Raw genomic sequence first — 8,268 nt, 5'->3', positions numbered from 1 at the left:
ACCCTAGCATCCACTTTCTCCCCTCTCTTTAAATTCTATTTCTCCACGTTATTCACACACCCACATTTCAAATTCACATCACCTACTCAAATTCTTTGGATTCTACCAATTTGTTCTTGTGCTTAATTGTCTACCAACGCAAGGTACGTTCTTCTTGTAATTTCTGAGCTTTGATCTTGAATACTTTCATTGGATGATTTTGTTGTTGGTATATGTTTTGGTAGTTTACCATGGAGTTTGATGGGGGATGATATACTTTTTATATTTTGTTGGTGAATTTGTGAGTTGGATTTATTGGAATTGATCATTGTTAGGTGTGCTTGAATTAGCTTCTTGTTATGGATGAAATTTGAATACCCCGTTGATTTGATTGTTGATACGCATAGTTCATGTTCATAGCATGGTGAGGCTATTTTATCCTACATGACTTGTGTATATTCTTGAGTTTATATTATTTTGCATGTTCTTGGTCTATTGTTGAAAATTCTTGCAAAATAGTGGGGGATAGAGATCTTGATGGGGGATGATTTTTGAATCAAGGTGGATTACTTGGTCTTGCATGTGATTATGTTTACACCTTGATTTGGTTCAAGTTTGGGGGATTGCCAAATACTATATGTTGTATCCTACTACAATTTTCTTCATTCTATACTCACATTGCGAATTTGTAGGTACAAAGGCTTCCCAAAGGAATTCCCACGATGGGGGATAACATGACCTTCAAAGAACGTCAAGCTAAAGACAAAAAATAAGCGCTTGTTGGGAGGCAACCCAACCATTTATTTCCTATTTTTTAGTAATTTTTTATTTTTGTTTAGTTTTCGTATTTTTGAAAATTTTCGCAGGTTCTGACCCTTCTGTGGCGACCGCCGCATGCGCAGCGGCGGTCCGCCACCTGCTCGCTGGAACAATCTGACGATGTGCGGCGACCGCCGGACAGGCGACGGCGGCTCGCCACCTGGGCACAGTTTCCAGCGTGATTTTTTAAAATTTTTCGGATTATCGCCTGGTCAAGCCTCTACGAAAATAATTTCAAGGTATGTTTTCTTTTTAGTAGTTCACTCACGTCCCTACCGACTCTACATACTTATTTTACACTTTGTTGTAAATAAGTTTGGGGGGATGAAGTGGTGGACCGTGAGTTTAGGTTTTTGTTTTAGTTTTTGTTTTAAGTTTTTTCTTTTATTTTTCAAAATCCCGTAGGAGAATTTTGTGTTCTAAAAATGTTTTCTTGAATCCATGTCGTGAATATAACATGAAGAACTTAGAAACACGCATGCTTAGGGACGCACTTTAGACCGAGTTGCCAATGATATTACATTCCATCTATGTTTAAGTATGGCTTGACGTCTTGATTTGATGGTTTGGTGAAAAGGTGCATAACTAGTGAATTGCTTGTTCGCCTTGAATCATGCTTATACCTTGTGAGGATTTGATCCTAAATTTCATTCTTGTGTGATTTATCTGCATTCATGTATTTGTTTCTAAAACTTGCTCCTAGTCTTGCCTAAGTTTACATAGTGATTAAGTTGATTTAGGAGGATGATTGGCCATCTTTTCTTAGCCTACTTTAATCCAAAAGTTTTGACCCTCTCAAATTTAAATTTTTTTCCCTTTGGAGCCAATTTTGAGCCTTTAAGCCTATTCTTTGGAAGCCAACATAATGGGGACAATTCATTGGGTTAGTTAGTTTTTGCTATCATATTTTGTAAAGGAATTGGAGAGATAAGGAAGAAAGTACAAAAAGTAGTGTACTTGAATGTAAAGAAAGTGCAAGTTGTGAAATAGTGAAAATTCTAAATATGTGCTCAATTCTAGAAAGGATGCGTATAAAAAAAAAAAGAAAGAGAAAAAGTGTGAAAGGTTGTGAGAAGAAATAAAAATCAAAGGAATTTGGGAAGTAAGAAGAAATATAGACAAAGTCTAAGTTTACTGAGATTTGAATTGTTGGTTGGGTGCTAAGTTTGATGTGGTAGAAATTGATCACTTTTGCTATTATTGGGTTTGTAGCCAAATATTCCTCACCTACCAAAGAGATTACAACCAAAGATAAAGACCTTTCGGACTTTTGATTCTTAATCACATCGAGTAGATGAGGGATTAGACTTTGAGCAAGCCTATGGTAAACTTCGCATGATGCATGATTTGAGTGCTTATATACACATTACCTTTATACACTTTGAGGGTGAGAGAACACTTCCCATCTTTGGAAGTTTGCCACATGTGAGTGCGTGAATTCAAGTTGTTCCACGAGTTAGTAATGAAAGTGCACTAATAAGCCTTGCTTGATTTGATTGTGTTAATACATGTTTAATCTATTCTTTCATCCTTTGAGGCAATTATGACGTCTATACATTGTGCATTCCGTGCGTCTATTTTATGTTTCTTTCTTGTTTTGTTTGAGGACAAACAAATATTCAAGTTTGGGGGTATGATACGCTCGCATTTTGCACTATTTGAAGACCATTAGTTGGTCCGTTTTTAATGTCAAAGTTGTATTACATGTCCATTATTTGCATATTTTATCTATTTTGGTATTTTGACATGTTTTATGAGAAATGTGCATATTTGAGCATAAAAAGGGAGTAAAAACGCGAAGTAGGAAATCTGGAGCTTCTCTGGCGACCGCCGCAAAACTTCCGCCGAACGCCGGCGCTCAGCGGTGACAAAGACACGCCTGGCGACCGCCGGGAAGTGCGTGGCGACCGCCACAAAGAGTCAGAAGCTTCTCGACTGCGCGCGGCGATTGCCGACCAAGGTGCGGAGGCCCGCCACAAAAACGCAGCGCGCGACAGCTGTCTTCAAACTCAATTTTTGGCGATCCAGTAGTCCGATCGGGGCGTTCTACACACCATTCTCTTAGTCTTGAAAATAAATTTAAGATGGTACAAGAATTCACTTTAATCAGAGTTCTGTGGAGAGAGTTATGGCCGTTCCACCAAAGTCGCGTAAAGCTGCCAGTTGCAGCCTAGGCGGAAATTTGAAGAAGGAAAGCAGATATTACCTTGTGAAGCCAAATCTTTTCCGTCTACTATGGGAAATGAAAATTACATCTTTCCTAATGATTGGAGGGAACTTATTACCAAATTTAAATTCTTCTCAAGTCATATATACCCCATAACCCCATTCATAGAATTCAACCCTTCCTTAGCTCCCAAAAGGGGAGCTTTCATAGCTCCTCCTCCAACCCTAATTCTTCATCATCTTTTTGCCAATTACTTCCATATCATAAATTTGAGAGTTCTTCATTGTGCAAGGGGTTGGAGAAAGAAGCAAGAACATCAAGAACGATAAGGATTCAACCTACGGGTTTTATTTGCTTTAGTTTTATGTTCCAATTGTTTTCACTCCAATCTATGTTTTTAGCTTATTCAATTATGTCTAACTAAATTCATAGGATTCTTAGGATGTGCTAGTAACTTTTATAGGTTTATACAATTCCTTTTTCTATTTAATATCCGTTTTGTTTTTACTTTGTTTCTTCCCTAAGTAGTTTTGATGCTGCATGATTGAGTGACATAATCGTGTATGATTTAATGTAGCTTGCATCATAACTGTGAGAGAGTTCTAGCGAGTTAGATTCACTTAGTAGACGCTACAGTTAGCTTCCCTTAAAACGGCACTGTTAATTGAGAGTGAGGATTTTTCAATGGTCTTAGGAGCTTTTTGGAGTTACGTGTTAGGATTGACAACCCTAATGTTGTAATCAACGTTTGTATCGCATGAGCATAAGCTAGGTGACTCGTCCATTCAAAGTATAAACTGTGCTAGGGTATTGTAGTTGGAATTTGTATAACCATAATTGTGAACGCACATCCCTAGAATTCTCTTATCTCTCATATTTTGTCTTTGTGATTTAATTGCATTTAGTTGTTTGATTGCTTTTAATTGTTTTTACTTTCAAAAACCAAAACTTCTCTTGTTTCTCTAGATAGTATTTGACGCTTAATATTCCCCGTGTTTGATATCCCGGTACTAACCTTTAGCTATACTATTCCTACTATGTATACTTGCAGGTATTTATAGTGCTAATAAAAAGTGCATCAGCATTTTAATAAGAGTTGTTGACATTTGATATTCTGCCTATTGATATGTGAATTATAAGTGTTATTTTTTAGTTGTTGACATTTTGATACGAGATGTTGATATTTGATATTCTAGCTATTGATATGTGAATTATAAGTGTTATTTTTTAGTTGTTAACATTTTAATACGATTTGTTGACATTTGATATTCTGGCTATTGATATGTGAATTATAAGTGTTATTTGTTAGTTGTTGACATTTTAATAGTGTTGTTGACATTTGATGTTCTGGCTATTGATATGTGATTATAAGTGTTATGTTTTAGTTGTAGATATTTTAATACGAACTGTTGACATTTGATATTCTGACTATTGATATGTTATAATTGTTATTTGTTTGACATTTTAATACAGTTGTTGACATTTGATATTCTGGCTATTTATAAGTGTTATTTTTTAGTTGTTGACATTTTAATACGAGCTGTTGATATTTGATATTCAGGCTATTTATAAGTGTTATTTTTTAGTTGTTGACATTTTAATACGAGATGTTGACATTTGATATTCTCGGTATTAAAATGTTGATTATAAGTGTTATTTTTTAGTTGTTGATATTTTAATACGAGTTTTTGACATTTAATATTCTCGGTATTGATATGTAAATTATAAGTTTTATTTTTTAGTTGTTGACATTTTAATACGAGTTGTTGACATTTGATATTTTCAGTATTAAAATGTGAATTATAAGTGTTATTTTAATACAAGTCATGTCAACTACACTTTCAAACCATGTCAACTATGCGTACAAGTCATGTCAACTACACGTACAAGCCATGTCAACAACAATTATAAGTCATGTCAACTACACTTGCAAACCATGTCAACTACACGTACAAGCCATGTCAACTACACGTACAAGCCATATCGTGTCAACTGCACATATAAGTCATGTCAACTACTGTACATATCGTCTCAACTCCACATACAAGTCATGTCCACTATGGTATATAATATGTCAGCTACACGTACAAGCCATGTCAACAATGGTGAGTTGCTCCCACTTCGCCCCCTTGTTCACATGAGATGAAGGGCCGATGGGAAGGCCTAGCTCCCTTGTTTCTCAACCTAGCTCCCTACCCCGAATGGTGAGTTGCTCCCACTTCGCCCCCTTGTTCACATGAGATGAAGGTTGAGGTGCCAAAAGAAGGAACAATTTTTTTAATAGGTTCAATTTGGCTATATAGGGGTTGTCCTTACAACGAGGCGGGTCCAGTAGATTCGAAAGAATTAAGCTCAATTTGGTTCTCCTTTTGCCTTTACTCCTCACTCCCCTATGTCATTTTCCCCTAAGCATCAAGTGGCAGCCTCTCTTCTCTATTCTATTAGTATTAAGTGTTTAATTTTATGCTTTTAACTCACTTTAAGGAGGCTTCACAACTAGATCAATATAGGGCATTTTATATCGTTCTCACTTCGTCCAAACTGATTTTGATTTATTAAGGAAAGCGGTCTCAATATTGACATGCATCCATGCATCCTCTCTTCGATCACTCTCACTAAGGGAATCTTGCTTTTTTCGCCAGTTTACACTTAAACAAAGAAGTCCTAAAAACTAATACTCTACGGACTCAAGACTAGCTACATATATACAAAATTTCAAACAAAAACTAGGATTTTCATCAAATTAATTCAACATACAAGATATCCCAACAACAACTACAAAACATAGAGCATATACAACAACATACACTAATTTCTCAAATTTTGTCTTCATTTCTAATTTAAATTTGTCCAACATCAACTGTACAGCCTCAATTTTTTCATTAATTTATGTTAAAACCAACCCTGTAATACCCGCTCTTTGTTACCTTTTCTTTAAGACTAATGTCAACCTAGAGAAATGTTTGTTGTTTTCAAATCAGAAATATTAGTCGATGGTCTTGCTTGGTTGCTAATTTGAAGAGTGTCGATCAAACTAAAACAGATTTTCGTATATACGTGTGAAATACAATAAACGTCAAGAAATAAAAATGATTTACACATGTGTTGACAAAAAAAAAAAAAAAGAATTTAAGAATACAAATATACAAAGAGTTGGGCCTCGACTCTCGAACACGAGATTTCTTTCGGCCCAAAGACTTAGAGGGCAGCCCGAAGGCCCGTGCAGCCAGCCCGACTGCCTCGTCTCGATCCCAGGCCACATCCCCAATTTTTTTTTAAAAAAACCCTTTTCCTTTATCTGCCATTAAACCTGCAAGAACCTACAAAACTAATAAATATTTTAGATTACTTTTCCCAACATCAAACCAAACAAGGAAGGAGGCATCCTTTCTTTACCAAAGGAGGTCTAAATGATCCCAAAATGGGAGGTACACTCCTACACAGCCAATGCACCAAACCGAGAGCTGTATGTGAAAACAAAAATTCTTAAAACTTAGGAGTACAAGGCTGCAAACCTGTGTACTAAGTAATAAATGAAAGAAGGGACAACTGAGATAAAACATTTAGAATTTACCTCTCATTGCTGCCAAGAATTTGAGACTTGCCTCTTTTGGAGTGGCAACCTATCCTTTGACCGATACCTTGCTGATCAGCTAGCCCAAAACGTGTCCCTCCAGCTGCGCCAAATCAGCCCAAACCGAACAGCCACCTGCTTCCCCTGCACATCAAACAAAGTAACCTAATGAAGGTAGTACTTATGTTTCAAGAAAGAGACAAAGGAAGTAAACTAAAGGTGCCATCTGCAGCATGAAAACAAAGAGCTTTGACAGCCATTTAAGGCCTCACGAGTACACCACACTTCGCCTATATAAACCACCATAAACCGCCCCTGACTCCCTCCCCAGAAACCACAAATTCACTCACAATCAAGGAGTGCAGCAAGGAATCGGGAGGAGCAAGAAGGCGAGGAGGGGCAGCGGCAACACGGAGAAGCAGCCGTAAAACGAGAATCGCAAAGGAGAGGTATTCCATAGCCCACCCTCACCAATGCATCATGATAGCCAATCATAGATAATCAAGAACTTAGAACTATAGGTGCTCAAAAATCCAATGTGAACTTAGCAATATCGACTGATAGAACCCATACTTTGAGTAAGAATACAAACCAACACAGTAGGCCTCATGTACAAGTTTTGATATCAAAGTTTTCCCCAATTAAATTACTACCCAAGATGGTTTCAACATCACACAGTAAGATACACTAAGACTTCATCTTTGAAACATAGTATTGTTACAAGGAAATAAATGAGAGGAAAAAAACTTAGCTTTGGAGCAAGGAGTGATGGGAGAGCTGCCGGACGGCGAGCTGCGATGACGGCGGTAGAGAATTCGCCGGAGGGAGCCAGGAGAACGCCGGAGGCAGGGAGAAAGAGAGGCGATGCCTCCTTCCTGTGTTAAATCGAATTCGGGTCCCAGTAGGGCCGCAAACCCTACTCGGACTAGTGTACACATAAGGGGACCGCGAGCTAACAAAAGGGGTTGGCCGGTCCAGTGACCGTCGTGGAATGTGGCCACATTCCCGGTTCACATCAGTTTCAGATATGGTATATCTATGTTATGTGATTGCGCAATCAAATCTTTACTAAAGGAAAAGTATTTTAGTGACTCGGGTCTTTTTAAGTAAAACCCCGTGATCACTCAACTCTGGCATTGACAATTAAAGATAAAACCATTTTTGGCAATGTGCCCAAATGAGTATATCAAATACTCAGCCCTGCATGTTATTTTCAAATGTGCAGGTTGAACGTGTACGAGGAGGCGAAGGTGTTGGGACAAGACTTTTAAATAAGTAGTTAGGTAACCCAAAGTAGCATGTCTTCATACGTGCTATTTTGTCTTGGACTCTTCCGCTGCAAATCTAGAATTAAGTGCTAGAAAGCTATGAACTTAGTCTGTTTAAGCTTTTCATCAATGAGAATCTAAGTTATCCATGGAGTTTGTGTTCATATAATTTCTGTTAATACTTGTTGAAGAAGAAAACATCACAATCCACTTTTTCTAGGACCACTTTTGCTTTTTAGTTACTTTTTACTTTTGTCCTTTACTTTAAGATTGTACCCTCCAAACCTGTCAGAGTTGCCACCCAGCCACCACATATTCTCTGCTGTTCTACATTTCCTTATTTAGTAACTGTCTATTTCCACATGTCCCTGAGATACCTTGTCCCCTATTTTCATGTACACCACCACATGTCGGTCACTTTCACGCCCACTAGTCAGTAGAGTATCATCTTTGATTTCTGT

At 37.5% G+C, this 8,268-nt stretch overlaps 1 long non-coding RNA gene across 1 annotated transcript; it reads right to left on the bottom strand.

Annotated features, from left to right (window-relative positions):
- Positions 1 to 5,994: 5,994 nt before the first annotated feature.
- LOC125196416 lies at positions 5,995 to 7,412 on the bottom strand. Its single transcript, XR_007171888.1, has 3 exons — positions 6,540 to 7,412; positions 6,362 to 6,429; positions 5,995 to 6,285 (listed from the first exon to the last, which is right to left on the bottom strand). It is a non-coding gene; the product is annotated as an uncharacterized LOC125196416 (long non-coding RNA).
- Between the last annotated feature and the right edge of the window lie 856 nt (positions 7,413 to 8,268).

This window comes from Salvia hispanica, chromosome 6, assembly GCF_023119035.1.
Source record: "Salvia hispanica cultivar TCC Black 2014 chromosome 6, UniMelb_Shisp_WGS_1.0, whole genome shotgun sequence".
Lineage (NCBI taxonomy): Eukaryota > Viridiplantae > Streptophyta > Magnoliopsida > Lamiales > Lamiaceae > Salvia > Salvia hispanica.
This window is presented reverse-complemented; position numbering and strand designations above follow the sequence as displayed.